Source organism: Anomaloglossus baeobatrachus, chromosome 6 (genome assembly GCF_048569485.1).
Source record: "Anomaloglossus baeobatrachus isolate aAnoBae1 chromosome 6, aAnoBae1.hap1, whole genome shotgun sequence".
NCBI lineage: Eukaryota > Metazoa > Chordata > Amphibia > Anura > Aromobatidae > Anomaloglossus > Anomaloglossus baeobatrachus.
The window spans coordinates 447,256,607-447,274,052 of record NC_134358.1 but is presented as its reverse complement, the minus strand read 5'-3'; the positions used below and the strand labels follow the sequence as shown (position 1 = coordinate 447,274,052).

The 17,446-nt window shown below is 37.4% G+C and overlaps 1 protein-coding gene across 4 annotated transcripts in view; it reads left to right on the top strand.

Moving 5' to 3' along the window:
- The window catches only part of RBMS3 (RNA binding motif single stranded interacting protein 3), a 963,285-nt gene that overhangs the window by 658,335 nt on the left and 287,504 nt on the right, over positions 1 to 17,446 (top strand). The window lies entirely within an intron of this gene.

The window sequence follows — 17,446 nt, the reverse complement described above, 5'->3', positions numbered from 1 at the left end:
TTCTGATTTTGGAAATACAAAATTATCAACTGCTTGGAGCAAGCCTCTGATTGGCTGTTCAAAGAAATGTATTCCATTCCTACAATGGCATCTTAGTCAGCCTCCTGTTCTTTTTAACTCTTTCACCCATGTCTCAAGCCACAATTATCCATCTAATTTAATGAAAGTGATTGTAATCCAAATTTGTTGTTTTGATAGATAATATAGATAATATAGAAATTAGAAAACTTTTCATGTGAGTAGCTGCTTTTTGCTGATGTTTGGTCCAGTAACATGCATAGAAACCTAGCCATGATTTATCTGTGTGTGACTACTAAATGTCTTTCCTTACTTAGAACTATCTCTGGCAAAGGTTTAGCATTAGCTAAAGTATTGATGTCTTAAGCGCAAATCATTGCATGCAGGCAAGATATATTTGACATTTTAACAGCAGGCTTACAAGGAAGTGATTGACTCTTCCATTAGGAAAACATCTGGTTCTTAAGATACGATTGAATATAAGACAATGATAATAGAGATTTGTCTTTGTTTTTAAATCACAAATTGTAATAAGTATAATAAGAGCAACATAAACCATATGTTCATTGAGCATAAAGGATGATGGATGTGGAGATCTGGATTCATGTCCTTTGAAACTATACAGATTTTTTACAATTTATGTAGTTACTTGGTAAATTTACTATTTAGTTAGGGTATAATCTCAATAGATTAAATTTGGGGTGCTCTCAACATGATGAAGAGGTGGTTACTAGGGATGATCGAATACCTCAAATATTCGGCAACGCCCATATTCGCCGAATAGGTTGCTGCTATTCGACTATTTGCGAATATTCGATGTGCAATGTAAGTCTATGGGAAACCCGAATATTTGCCGAATAGCAACTATTCGGGCTTCCCATAGACTTACATTGCGCATCGAATATTTGCATAGCGGCAACCTATTCGTTGGATATTCTCGAAGCCGAATATTGCCGAATATCTGTGATATTCGATCATCCCTAGTGGTTACAAAACTGGGTGATATTCCAATGGATAATTCTAAAGATAATCCACCACACTCACAAGAAAACTTTTTGATGCTGAAATTTTATTTGTGCACAAAGGAGCATAACGTGGTGTTGCTTATAGGAACATAAGCGACTGGTATCAATATCGACGTTTCAATGCGTCCCTTTTTCAAATAGTCACTGGGAAAAGGAAAGAGGTAAAAAAATAAAGGTGCTATACAATATGATTAAAAAAGTGCATAAATGAAAATAAATAACAGAATATAATCCAGAATATAAGTAAAAAACAATAAATGATAGTGCAAAAAGTGTCATAATCACAGCAAACATAGGTTACTTGTATATGTACATGTCAAAATGACCAAGTACAAAGTTTGTTTCAAGATAACTTAACAAGGAAAGCAATCAAATTAATAATGATGTCCAAATAAATGGAGGTAGTAGTACTTAAAGGGGTATTCACATCTCCAAGATTCTATCCCGATATTTAGTAGGCATAATAGTAATAATATTAGCATTTAGAAAATAACTCCAAGCAGAAATGTAGTATAGTTCTCCTGATATAGCCAAGTCTCTTACGTCATGTGCAGGGCATTGTAGCTTAGCTATCCATGGTTACGACCACTAGCAACAAACTTACTGTCACTATATGAGTGGACGTCACCATGGATACCTAAGCTGCAATGACTTGCACATGAGGTAAGATACATGGCTATGTCACAGGAACTTTACTATATTTCTAATTGGAGGTATTTGCTAATACCCGCTTCTCCCCTCTGCAAATCCCTCCATTGGCTCCCAATCTTCTACCGTATGCAATTCAAACTGACACTGACCTACAAAGCCTTCCATAATCTGTCTCCTCCGTATATCTCTGAACTAATCTCCCACTACACTCCAAAACGTAATCTTGGGTCCTCCCAAGATCTCCTTCTCTCCTCCTCTCTCATTCTCTCCTCATGCAACCGCCTCCAAGACTTCCCACGAGCATCCCCTGTTCTCTGGAATTCGCTGCCTCAATACATCAGATTATCTACTACACTTGCAAGCTTAAAATGGAACTTGAAAACTAATTTGTTCAGGAATGCCTATAATCTTTAACGACCCCATTGCTTCACCACCACCCCAGCTAGTACCTCACCACCATGCGGAGCTGCCGCCGCCTCACCACTGTGCAGAGCCACCGCCCAATCAACACCCCACCTATTTTCTCCTCCCCAAAACCCTGCAGAATGTAAGCTCGCAAGGGCAGGGTCCTCTTTCCTCTGTACCAATCTGTCTATTGTAACTTGTATATCTGTTCTGTATGTAACCCCTTCTCATGTACAGCACCATGGAATTAATGGTGCTTAATAAATGAATAATAATAATAATAATATCATTATTACACCTACTACATATTTGGATAGGACCTTGGAGATGGGAATAACTTTGTTTAAGGCTTCAAATAACAATAGTGGGAATAAAGGCATATTGTGAGTTATCCTGAATGGAAATAATGGTCCCAATGGTCCCAAAGCATGTTTAATGCCTGTTTCTAGGATTATATAGGGGTTTTCCAGATATAGGAGTATTACTATAGAAGGTCACATACGATATATTGTCAAGGATAAATTCCATAAATATTGGCAACTTAGCAGGAGTATACAATAGGAGTAGCAGTGCATGCAAGAATAAAGAAAAAAAGGAGGCATAACATGTTGGGTGAGTACCAGCTCTAAGGAATTACATATGTCCAGAAGTAAGTAGCTGATCTTTGTGAAAATCAGTGTGCACTATGGGGTAGATTTGAGACATAGAGGAGTACAGTACTGCTTGTATTGGCTGGAATAAGGATTTCCGGTATTGGCGAGGTTCGTGCCGGAAGTGTTTCATGGCTGGCAGGTGCGACAGTCGGGACAATGTACAGAATGGAATTCAGTGATAAAAAGGCTGCAGAACAGAGGACAGGATCAATAGCTCATCTGTTGAAAATGGAGTGACAATATAAGACATAGGGAAAGCAGTTTATTGGTTACGAAAGGCAATACAATATAAAACATAGAGACATGAATAGGAACAAATGGGAGGATCCGTGCACTTGCCAAAGGGAATAGAATAGTTCAATGAGTCTGTAAGGACAGTATTGAGGATGTAAATATACCGACATAATGACAAGCAAAATCATAATATATTATTGAATAAGCCAATCAAGCTGATGAAAGTATATCAATGAGTATGTGTGCACAGATATGATGAAATAAATATACAGACCTAATGCCACAAAAAAATTAACATACAGCAGGTAAAATAAGTATTAAACACATCACCAAATTTCTTAGTAAATATATTTCTAAACATGCAATTGACATTAATTTCTCACCAGATGTCAGTAACAACTCATCCAATCCACACAGTCAAATAAATCAATCTATAGATGTCCAAAAATGTAGTCACGTGCAATAATGAGAAATTACACAGGGAAAAAGTATTGAACATGCTTAATTAAATTTTTTTAATACTTTGTGCAAAAGCCTTTGTTGGTGATAACAGCTTAAACATGTCTGCTGTATGGAAAAACTAGTCACATGCTTGCTTAGGTTTAATTTTGGGCCATTCTTCCAAACACTCTTCAAGTCCTGTCTGTTCTGTGGGCTCATTCTATGAACTCTGAGCTTAAGGTCCTACCATTAATTTTCTCTTGGACTTAAGTCGGGTGATTGGATGGGTAATTTTAGAAGCTTTATTTTCTTTCTATGAAATCATTTGAAAGTTTACTTGGTTGTGTGTTTGGGAACAGTGCCCTGCTGAAATGTCCACCCTTGTTTCATCTTCATCGTCCTGGTAGATTGCAGCAGAATTTTATCAAGAAGGTGTCTTTACATTTGTCCATTCATCCATCCTTCAATGATATGAGGTTTGCCAGTGCAATCTGCTAAAAACAGCCCCACACTATGATGTTCCCATCTCCAAACTTCACTGTTATGGTGTTTTGGGGTGATATGCAGTGTCTTTTGGCTCCAAACATGGTGAGTATTTTGGCATCCAAATGGTTAAATGTTGATGTCACCAGACTGTATTCCCCCAGCATGTCACACGTTTGTCTAAAAGTTGTTAAGCAACCTTTACATATGCTTGAACAAGTTTTTTGTTCAGCAATGGAGTTTTGTATAGTGAGTATGCATGCAGACCATAGATGTTGAGTGCATTACTTATTGCTTTCTTTGAATCAATTGTACTGCTGATTCCAGGTCTTTCTGTAGCTCTCCACAAGTGGTCCCTGGGTCTTGGATAACTCTTCTGATAATTCTTTGAACTTCTCTGTCTGAAATACTTTTGGGGGAACCTGGTTGTTTCCGGTTTATGTTCAAATGATGTTCTGTCTACTTCCAAATTGGGGCCCCAACAATGCTCACTGGAACCTTCAGAAGCTTAAATATTCTGTAATCAATGCCATCAGTATGTTTTACAGCATTAAGGTTGCAAAGGTCTTGAGAAAACTCACTGATTTTATCCATCATGCATTGTTTCTTGTGTAGCACCTTGGTAACGAGACACCTTTTTGTGGGACATCTGTGGTTTTATTTCTCTGCCTGTGTGGATTGAATGAGTTGATACCGTTGAGAAATTCATGTCAATAACACCTTTAGAAATAAGATTACTTAGAAAATTTGAAACATGTTCAATACTTATTTCACCCGCTATATACCAGAAATGTAGTTGAAAATCGTGATATCAATGAAGCCTTATCTTTGAGTTATTAGTCAAGGACATCCATGGTACCAAGGTGGGATAATGTTTACAAATGTGTAAGAAAAATAAATATCTTTATACTTTTACTCTATAATAAATTGACATTGCACGAAAGCAAAGGTTATCTAGTTGGTTTAGTTATGCTGTTATACTTACTGTACAATATAAAATGTGAACATTCTAATAACGTAATCCAAGTATATTGTGTTGCAATGTTATAATAGAAAAAATATATATAGGTAAAAATATAGTAGAAATAAGAGTAAATACTGTAGAGAAAACTATTGAAAGAAAAATATGATAGTGGCTTTTCAATTAGTGAAATTGATATTTTTTCACTTACTTGCAATATAAAGATGGTAAAATAAAGATAAAAGGGTTAGAAGTGTAATGCCCCTGTCACCATTAACGACTTACCAGCGATCCCAAAAACGATGTGACCTGATAAGGATCGCTGGTATGTCGCTGTGAGGTCACTGGTGAAATGTCACATAGTCAGATCTTACCAACGACGCAGTAACGATGAGCGACCTGTATAACGATCTCGGCGGGCGTTGGGACTGTGTTAGGAGGTTGTTGGTAGGCGTCAAACACAGTGATGCATCCTGCCCAGCAGGACATCGCCTTTGAAGAAAATGGTCCCAACCATTCAGCAACGACTAGCAATCTCACAGCAGGGGCCTGATCGCTGGTAGGTGTCACACATAACTAGATCGCTGCTGCGTCACAGAAACTGTGACATAGCAACGATCTCGTTAGAGATCTTGTTAGCAATCTCGTTGTGTGTGATGGGGCTTTAAGTCCCCATTTACTCCCCAAAATACAAAAACCTTTGCTTTATCTATTTACCTTGTAGATAAACTTTAAAAAACTAATTTAGAAATGCATATAGCAAATTGCAGTGCCCATTGGCCACATCTGCGGAAATTGATTAAAAGCTGTACATTTCTTTCACACTAGCTTATAATAAATAATGATATGAAGGAGGCAAAAAGGATTTTTTATTCCATTCAGAATATACAGAACATTGTAAAGATTTAGAGTATTTTGTCGAACAACCATTCCGCTGTGTTACCAGTTCTGCTATAACATATTTTGTAAAACACAAGACAACTTGTGATTTCACCGGAAATTCCAGAAATTGACACATTAAAAACATAAATTAATTTAAAAGAAATATTAAGCGAAATTCTCCAAGCAGCAACATGGTGTGCAAGATGCAGCATGCCTTCCAAATTTAAAGTACCTCTGATTGTTAATGTAATGTTTTCTTTCTTTCTTTTTTCTTATTGGTTCAATAATAAAAGCAGTAGTAAGATGCCGGATTAATGGACTTATATGATATAATTTTTAACTATTTTATTTTTATTGTGAAAAGAAATGACTGTACATTTATGTGGATAATCATTGAATTAACAATAATAGGAAACAATAACAAGCTATAATGCAATCTGGGAGAGATGAAATAATATCTGTGAAATAATGTAAACTATAGTATTAATGAGGTCAGAAAAAGTAGAAAAATAAGGAATATGTTCATTGTTTTCTCATTATGTGTATGATTCAGGTCATATTTGGGATGTCTCTTCATTTCTACAGCTCTGCTCTAGCTTACTGGTGAATTTAAAATATAATTGCATGGCAGTAATATCATGAAGTTAGAAAAAAAGTAAAAGTGCAATAGAAAAATATGAGAATACAGAAACTCAAATAAAAATAAAATTTGAAGCAAAGTGCATAAAGTGTTAAGGCTGGGAACACAGGAAAAAGAAAATTCAGTCAAGTCCAATTCCTTAACTTCTTCATGACCAAGGATGTACCGTTACGTCCAAAATCATGAAGGGGTAATCACCACTGGCTGTTGCGGTGAGCCAGCGCCGAAGCCTGCACATGTCTGCTGATTTGAAAAGCAAACTTGTGTGGCTTACAGGCGAAGGTGGATTGCGATCCACCTGCGCCTGATAACGCCTTAGATCATGCTGTCAAAATGAGACAGCATTATTTAAATGTACACAGTAGGGAAATCACCTTTCCCCGACGCCATCGGAGGCTTTGTGACGTGATCACAGAAAGCCGATGGTTGCCATGATAGTGACGGGTCATGTAATGACTCCTGTCACTATCATGATGTAGTTCCTGTTACAGCCGACGGAGTGCCAATTCTAACAGGAACGCAACATTTCTGCTTATCAGAGCTGTGCAGCTCTGATTAACAGAAATGTATCAGCAATCAGACTGCTGATCTTTATAGTCCCCTACGGGGACTAGTACAATTGAAATAAAAAAGTTTTAAATGAAAAGAAAAATAAAAAACCTAGCACCAAAAATATTTGAAATGAGAAAATTATGTTTTTCTTGTCATCACAAATTTTGCGCAAAATGCAATAACAGGTCATGAAAAGTTAGAATCTGTGCAAAAATTGTATAATTATAAATGTCAGCTCAAGACACAAAAAATAAGCCTTCACTGAGTCCCATATCCCATAAAATGAAAAAGTTATTGGTGTGGAAAATGGCACAAAGAGTGCGCCACTATTTTGGACAAAATTCTGATTTTTTTTTAACTCTATAAATAAAAATAAACCTATAAATGTTTGGTATCTACGAACTCATAGCAACCTAAGGCATCACACCAAGACATCAGCTTTACAATATAGGGAACATTGTTAATAAAACACCCCTAAAACAATAATGCAATCACCCTTTTTTTTGCAATTTTTCCGCACTTGTTTTTTTTTAAAAGTACAATTCATCCCACAGAAAACAAGCCCTCATCTGGCAAGATTTATGGAAAAATAAAAAACGTTTCGGCTCTCAGAAGAAGGGGAGCAAAAAACCAAAAATGAAAAACGGAAAATTGCTCGGGGGTGAAGGGGTTAATGGGACTGGCCCTACCAAATTTAAAACGGTATAGAGAATCGTTAGAAAAAGAGCTTATCAAAGAAATCTAAATACATTTTTGATCATAACTGATAGTCACAGTAGTCAGAATCTCCAGGCAATCTCTTAGGCGTCTGGAACTAGCCAGCAATTCCATTGTTATTTGAAAATTATGTATTTCTTAGAACCACGCAGTAATATAGGTTGGTTTGATACATTTTCACCTTCTCAGAATCAGTAACCTTACTGCAAAAATCAAAGGATCTAGTAGTAGACTTTTTTAACAAAAATATGCGGGAAAACTGTTGTGGGGTTCTATTGGTCGATGATTCATGGTACCCAAACCATGGACATCATGAATCAGAGCCCAATATTTGAAAACAAAATGTTTTATGAAAATCCGGCCAGAAAATATAGTCAGAAGTGAGTGTAGTCTGGCACCACTAGGTATAGTTGCTTTCAGCTCCACTCTACAAGATTGACAGGTCAATCCTGTATATACATAGGGAGAGGCCTATCAGTCACTCTTCGACTGCCACAGGGTCAAGCTGGCTAGGGTTTGCCCGGGTATAGACTTGTCTCTGCATATGGTCCCCCCCAAATCTTCAAACTATATTTTCTCTGAAACTTCAGAGCATTTAAAAAAAATATATATAAAGTTGCAATCATGAAGATAGGCTCTGATTCATGCTGCTTGAGATTTGGGTAGAATGAATCAGCTTATACTTTTAAGTTATCTATTTTCAATTTGGCGAATAAGGAGAAAATTGTTTAGGGCATGGTGAAATAAAACAACAGGCTATCATTAAAATGTTGAGGAGTCTATATTGTGTCATCATTTTCTGAGATTGTATCTTCATTTGAAATACCAGTTCTTATAACACACGATGGTTGCTTTGCTCTGGTGTGCTGATCATTTGTACAGAGTAACGCGGGCGTCACACGAGATGATCTATCATGCGATATGTCGTCGGGGTCACGGTTTTCGTGACGCACATCCGGCATCATTTGCATTGTCGTTTCGTGTGACACCTCCGAGTGAATCAGAACTTTTGCAAATCGGTAACAAATTGTGTATCGTTGACACGTCGCTCATTTTTAAAAAGTTGTTTATTTTTCTTTGCGCCGGTTGTTCATCGTACCCGGGGCAGCACACATTGCTCCGTGTGACACCCCGGGAACGATGAACACAGCTTACCTGCATCCCACGGCTCCCGCCGGCTATGCGGAAGGAAGGAGGTGGGCGGGATGTTTACGTCCCGCTCATCTCTGCCCCTCCGCTTCCTTTGGCTGGTGGCTGTGTGACATCGCTGTGACGCCGAATGTCCCACCCCCTTCAGGAAGTGGATGTTCGCCGCCCACAGCGACGTCGTTCAGCAGGTAAGTACGTGTGACGGCGGTTCAACGACTTTGTGCTCCACGGGCAACTAATTGCCCGTGACGTACAAACGATGGGGGCGGGTACGATCTCTTGTGCGATCGCACGATAAATCATATCGTGTGACGCCTGCATAGTTGTAGTACCCATCAGTGTGAAATGGCCATTGTTTGTTATGTCCATCAGCATTGCCTAATAAATTCACAGAATTTCCCAGTACAAAATTTCATTATGACAAAATCATTAAAATTACACGTAACCGTGCAGGAAGTAAAAACACACTAAAACATATGTAGACAAACAGTGCAATCCTTCGTTTATAATATGCCAACAGGTTCAACTTATCAATTCATAGGACTTCTATAGTCTATGGAAAAAATCCACCCTATTAAATCCAGCCTTCCATCATATAGACTCCAATAACCTTAACAACCAATATAGACAGATGGATAAAAAAATATATACATATATTGGTTATCAAGTAGTCTCTGATACACTCCAGAAGGCAGGGTTGAACAGAAAACCGGATTTACACCATAATGGCAGTATTCAAGAGGACATAAGATGTATACATTATTAGTAAGGAAATCCACAGTAAGTAATACTTAGCTTCATATGTTATAGAAAGTCCTTTACATGTATCGTGTATACACTAGGCGAAAACCGCCATAATCCAGAATTCAGCGACTCTGGAAATCTCCACCATTGATAGTCTACTTGCTGTATGGATAAAGTCCTCTTTGTTAGATAATAGGCAATAATTGCCCGCCTCAGCATTGCCTCCCAAGGTCCGTGCTTTGCATTATAATAAAAACAAAACAACTCGCAGCCCGTATCTTACATTGGTTTACAGAGTTTTTTCTCTCACTGTTTCTAAGAGAATTTACAAGAATTAAATTTTAACTGTCCATTAACTTCCACATAATGAATATATTCTTCTTTAGAATCATTATTTCTAGAGGAGTGTACAGTGCCTCACAAATTCACTAAATCGCAACACATGTGGCACCTACTGGGCTCTAATATGGACCTTTACATGAATTATCTGAATTATTGGAAGATAAGAAAGGTAAATGTTACCCAAATGGCTAATCCTGTACAGTTCAATAACGAGCACTTGGCTTTAGCGTTTAATATATTATACACACGGTGAGAAGTACATGGCTTCTGCAAAAGAAACTGTCTACTTGATCATTTTAGGAAGAAGTGAAAAAATAGGCTTCATTTAATCCTCTGTAGCATAATAAAAAGAGGTCTTTTGTGGTTCTAATAAACTATTCAAGAATCAAACTGTGGCTCTGACTTAAGGACAAGGAAGAAAATCAGGCTAATCTTTCATTCACATGGTTAATTAACTCCAATTCATTACCCAATGTGCTCTGTTCTGTGCTTTATGGAAAATGAAACTTTAAAAGAGCTTCATTGGAATTTACGCACTAGGTGAATTGCCTTGGCACCTCTTACCTGATCCTGTTATGGTTGTGGTTCCTGGAAAATTTCCCTCTAAAGTGGTTTTATTTATATACAGTATACCATATATCATGTTAATAGGTCTATAAAAAAGCAAGATGTATAAATGTGGAATAAAAGAAATGAAGAGTGAAGAGAAATGGAAAGGAGAACATTGAGCGACCATGTGACACACTGGTCAGCTTCATTACTTAAATGATTGCATGGACTTATTTTACTAAGACTGGCTTTTCTCCTACGTAGACCGTAGTGCCTTCCGGAAGTATTTGCCCCCCCTTCATTTTTTCAATCTTTTCCCACATTTCTGAATTCAAACATAAAGATAAAAATGTTCATGTTATGGTGAAAAATCAACAACAAGTGGGACACAATTGTGAAGTTGAACGAAATTTATTGCTTATTTTAAACTTTTTAAAAAAAATTAATAACTGAAAAGTTGGGCGTGCAATATTATTTGTCCTCTTTACTTTCAGTGCTACAAAAACTCACTCCAGAAGTTCATTGAGGATCTCTGAATGATGCAATGTTGTCCTAAATGACTGATGATGATAAATATAATCCACCTGTGTGTAATCAAGTCTCCGTCTAAATGCATCTGCTCTGTGATAGTCTCAGTGTTCTGTTTAAAGCGCAGATAGCATCATGAAGACCAAGGGACACAACAGGCAGGTCCATGATACTGTTGTGGAGAAGTTTACAGCTGGATTTGGTTACAAAAAGATTTCCAAAACTTTACATATCCCAAGAAGCACTGTGCAAGCGATCTTATTGAAATGGAAGGAGTATCACACCACTGCAAATCTATCAAGACCCAGCCGTCCATCCAAACTTTCATCTCAAACAAGAAGAAGACTGATCAAAGATGCAGCCAAGAGGCCCATGATCACTCTGGATGAACTGCAGAGATCTACAGCTGAGGTGGGAGAGTCTGTCCATAGGACAACAATCAGTCGTACACTGCACAAATCTGGCCTTTATGGAAGAGTTGCAAAGAGAAAGCCATTTCTCAAAGATATCCATAAAAAATGTCTTATAAAGTTTGCCACAAGCCACCTGGGAGACACACCGAACATGTGGAAGAAGGTGCTCTGGTCAGATGAAACCAAAATCGAACTTTTTGGGCACAATGCAAAACGATATGTTTGGTGTAAAAGCAACACAGCTCATCAACCTGAACACACCATCCCCATTGTCAAACATGGCGGTAGCAGCATCATGGTTTGGGCCTGCTTTTCTTCCGCAGGGACAGGGAAGATGGTTAAAATTGATGGGAAGATGGATGGAGCCAAATACAGGACGATTCTTGAAGAAAACCTGTTGGAGTCTGCAAAAGACCTGAGACTGGGATGGAGATTTGTCTTCCAACAAAACAATGATCCTAAACATGAAGCAAAATCTACAATGGAATGGTTCACAAATAAACGTATCCAGGTGCTAAAATGGCCAAGTCAAAGTCCAGACCTGAATACAATTGAGAATCTGTGGAAAGAGCTGAAAACTGCTGTTCACAAATGCTCTCCATCCAACCTCACTCAGCTCGAGCTGTTTGCAAAGGAAGAATGGGCAAAAATTTCAGTCTCTCGATGTGCAATACTGATAGACACATACCCCAAGTGACTAGCAGCTGTAATCGCAGGAAAAGGTGGTGCTACAAAATATTAACTTAAAGGGGACGAATAATATTGCACGCCCCAAATTTTAGTTATTTATTTTTTAAAAAATTTGAACATAAGCAATAAATTTCATTAAACTTCACAATTGTGTCCCACTTGTTGTTGATTCTTCACCATAACATTACATTTTTTATCGTTATGTTTGAAGCCTGAAATGTGACAATATTAAAAGTAGGAGGAAAGCAGGTTTAAATTTCGCGACATACCACAAGAGTCCAGAAGATGTTAGTAAATCCCTTTTTATTTTCTCAGGTCTACGCGTTTCAGGGACATATCCATCCCCTTCCTCAGGACAATGTACAGAGAATACTATAGCAAAAGAGGGGCTGCAGGCTCCTATATATATATATATATATATATATATATATATGTCAGAAAGAAGCCACGTATTCACTTGTTACGTCATCCTCCTCGTGACTCATAGGCACGTGAAGTAATCGATAAAGTTGTGAGCAGTGACAAGAAAAGAAGAAAAAAGAAAAAAGGGGAAAAAGAAGGGGACGGGAATCTGGAAAGAGAAAAAAAAACACTGACAGAATAAAAAAAATGAGAAGCTCGGACAATTCTGTTAAGAAGTGGTCATTAAAGAACGGTCAATGGTGATTATTAGAGTAAAAATAAAAATACGTATGATAAAAACATGAAAACATTTTTTTTAAAAAAAATAAAAAATGAAAAAGAGCTGAAAGACTAAAAACTATGTCTCTGTCGTTATTTATATTTCTATATTTATATAGAGGAACGAGAACAATATATAAAAGCTGAGGTGAGACCAGATATAAATGTATCCGTGACAATGTGCAATTAAATGCAAATGTTTATTGAAGAAGGGGTTTTAGTTTCATCATATACAGTTAGGTCCAGAAATATTTGGACAGTGACACATTTTTCGCGAGTTGGGCTCTGCATGCCACCACATTGGATTTGAAATGAAACCTCTACAACAGAATTCAAGTGCAGATTGTAACGTTTAATTTGAAGGTTTGAACAAAAATATCTGATAGAAATTGTAGGAATTGTACACATTTCTTTACAAACACTCCACATTTTAGGAGGTCAAAAGTAATTGGACAAATAAACCAAACCCAAACAAAATATTTTTATTTTCAATATTTTGTTGCGAATCCTTTGAAGGCAATCACTGCCTTAAGTCTGGAACCCATGGACATCACCAAACGCTGGGTTTCCTCCTTCTTAATGCTTTGCCAGGCCTTTACAGCCGCAGCCTTCAGGTCTTGCTTGTTTGTGGGTCTTTCCGTCTTAAGTCTGGATTTGAGCAAGTGAAATGCATGCTCATTTGGGTTAAGATCTGGTGATTGACTTGGCCATTGCAGAATGTTCCACTTTTTTGCACTCATGAACTCCTGGGTAGCTTTGGCTGTATGCTTGGGGTCATTGTCCATCTGTACTATGAAGCGCCGTCCGATCAACTTTGCGGCATTTGGCTGAATCTGGGCTGAAAGTATATCCCGATACACTTCAAAATTCATCCGGCTACTCTTGTCTGCTGTTATGTCATCAATAAACACAAGTGACCCAGTGCCATTGAAAGCCATGCATGGCCATGCCATTACGTTGCCTCCACCATGTTTTACAGAGGATGTGGTGTGCTTTGGATCATGTGCCGTTCCCTTTCTTCTCCAAACTTTTTTCTTCCCATCATTCTGGTACAGGTTGATCTTGGTCTCATCTGTCCATAGAATACTTTTCCAGAACTGAGCTGGCTTCATGAGGTGTTTTTCAGCAAATTTAACTCTGGCCTGTCTATTTTTGGAATTGATGAATGGTTTGCATCTAGATGTGAACCCTTTGTATTTACTTTCATGGAGTCTTCTCTTTACTGTTGACTTAGAGACAGATACACCTAATTCACTGAGAGTGTTCTGGACTTCAGTTGATGTTCTGAACGGGTTCTTCTTCACCAAAGAAAGTATGCGGCGATCATCCACCACTGTTGTCATCCGTGGACGCCCAGGCCTTTTTGAGTTCCCAAGCTCACCAGTCAATTCCTTTTTCCTCAGAATGTACCCGACTGTTGATTTTGCTACTCCAAGCATGTCTGCTATCTCTCTGATGGATTTTTTCTTTTTTTCAGCCTCAGGATGTTCTGCTTCACCTCAATTCCTTCCTTAGTTCCTTAGACCGCATGTTGTCTGGTCACAGCAACAGCTTCCAAATGCAAAACCTCACACCTGTAATCAACCCCAGACCTTTTAACTACTTCATTGATTACAGGTTAACGAGGGAGACGCCTTCAGAGTTAATTGCAGCCCTTAGAGTCCCTTGTCCAATTACTTTTGGTCCCTTGAAAAAGAGGAGGCTATGCATTACAGAGCTATGATTCCTAAACCCTTTCTCCGATTTGAATGTGAAAACTCTCATATTGCAGCTGGGAGTGTGCACTTTCAGCCCATATGATATATATAATTGTATTTCTGAACATGTTTTTGTAAACAGCTAAAATAACAAAACATGTGCCACTGTCCAAATATTTCTGGAACAATGTGAGCTCATTGTGAAAGGTGGCTACCAAGAAATCTACAGTAAGAGTATTTGGAACAAGAGCAGAGGAAGCCCGCATAGAAAGTTACTAAAGGTTGACAGCGTGGTAAAAAAACTAAATGCGCTTGCGCAAAAAGGTGATGTGAGATTATAGCTGTGTGGAGGAAAGGGGTGAGAAGCGCCTGCGCAAAAGGTAACTTAAGGTTAACACCGTGGGAAAAATACTGAATGCGCTTGTGCATAGAGATAATACTCGGTTTTAGTCGTGTAAATAATAGCGGTGACAGAAACTAGGTGACAGTGTCAAAATTATACGTAACATTTAGAATTGAGAATCCTCTAAACATTTAAAGTGATATAAAAATGTATTAGCTTGGAGTAAAGGGGGAAAAAAAGACTTGAAAAGGGACATAAATAAAGAAGAAAGGAACGGGACTGTGCATATATACGGATGAAAATATATATATATATATATATATATATATATATATATATATATATATATATTTTTTTTCTTATGAAAAAAGGTGTGGATTGAAAAATGAAATAACTCCTAGGGGAAACAAAAGGTTGCCTAAAAACGGACCAATGTAGACCAACTGGAAATTGCATATAAAAATTCATATTAGAGAATGTAACAAAGGAAATGCAAATATATATATATATATATATATATATAAAATCATATTGAGAAATTTACTCATGATTATAGTGACTAGATGAAAATATGTATAACATTATGGACAAGAGCCTACTATAAAAATATCAGAAAAATATAAGAAAATGTATATATAATTATATATATATATATATATATATATATATATATATATATATAGAACAAGCTGAAGAAGGATCCAGCAAGGCAAAATGACTCCAAAGGGCACCAAAAGTTTTTTTTTTTTTCTCTGACTTTATTATCTAAAAATCAAAAATTCCAGAGCTCTTGACAAGTTGTTAAGCGCAAGGTATATGCAGTATGGACTACGCGTTTCGGCGGACGCAGCCGCCTTCTTCACGGTCCCAAGACAAAAATATATATATATATATAAAAAAAATTATATTCGAAAAACACACAAACTAAGTTGCATAAAATATAATAATGTATAATTTAATAAGAATATATGGATTAATCATAATATAAAAGCTACTAAATATTCAATAAAAACATATAATAAAGACTAATAAAACAAGTCTGTTACCAGATTCAAGCCCATAGGTTTCAAAGTGTCTAGTGTACGTATCCAAAAAGTTTCTTTCTTATTGAGGTTATCCATTCTATTAGGACAGTTAGATGGTATTTGCTCTATAGGCGTGATACTGAAAGACATATTCTTGTTATGAGCAAATGTACAGTGTTTGGAGAGCCCATGGAACATATAGCCGATTTTGATGTTGTGCCTATGTGAGTTGAGTCGATTATGCAAAGCTTGGCAAGTTCTACCTATGTATTAATTGCCACAATTACAGTCAATGAGGTAAATTACAAAATTGGATTGACATGTTAAATAGTTTTTAATTGGAAACTCCTCTGTTCCCTTGGTGGATTAGAAACTTGTCCGTTTGTGGCAAATGATTTTGCAAGATAGGCAGTTTTTTAAACCACATCGGTAGGATCCTGGAGAGGCTGTGGATTTATTATTTTTCAAGGGGGCTGATTTGAGCCGGCTAGGGGCTAAAACATTTTTTTATACTGGGAGCTCTCCTAAAAGTGATGCCAGGAAGGGGAGGAAGAATGGTCTTTAAAAAAGGATCATTCAGCAGGACACCCCAATGTTTGGAAAATTTTCTTATTGTCACTGCTGTAGGTGGTGAGAAAATTCAAAGTAAAGGCATTCTTGTTGTTTTTGGGGACAAGGGAAGAGGAGGCCTTGGGTGTAATCAAGTATTTTTGTTCCAATATGACAGTGTCCTGGTAAGCCCTTTGGACAAGGTTTTTAGGATATTCTTTTTCCAAAAAGCGATTCCTGAGTAACCTGGTGATTAAAATAATTTAAATGGGAAGAATTTCTCTTGATGCGTTTATATTGATTGACCGGAATGTTTTTCAGCCATTTGGTATAGTGCTCACTACTGTAATGGATATACCCATTGGAATCCACTTGTTTAAAATATGTTTTGGTTAGTATTTTGCTCTCATGGTGGAAGATGGTAAGATCCAAAAAATTAATTTCCGGTTTATGAAAGGTGGAGGTGAAATTAAGCCCCCAGTCATTTTGGTCTAGGTATTTCAAAAAGGAGTCAATGTTATTGCGCTTGTTGTCCCAGATTATAAACAAATCGTCAATAAAACATTTGTACAGAATAATGTCACTTTCATATACACTATTCTGAATGTATAAACACTCAAATATTCCCATGAAAAGATTAGCATATGAACATGCAGCTTTAGAGCCCATTGATGTGCCGAGTTTCTGATGGTAAAGCTTGTCCTCAAAAGTAAATAAATTGTTATTCAGGACAATTCCCATGCCCTCCAATATAATTTTTTTTGGGATGGGTGGAATTTTGTCCTCTTTTTCTAAAAAAATAGATAGACAAAGTAGGCCAAGATGTTGTGATATACTAGAATATAATGCTGACTAGTGATGAGCGAGCATGCTTGTCACTACTCGGTACTCGCACGAGTATCGCTGTACTCGGGCTGCTCGGCGGGGACCGAGTAATCTCGCGATACTCGTGCTGTACTCGTGGTCTTCATTTCTGCATGTTGGCGCTCTTTTGAGAGCCAGCCCTCATGCAGGGATTGGCTGGCAGACCACTGCAATGCAACAGCCCTGTTAGTTGTGGAATTGCAGTGATTG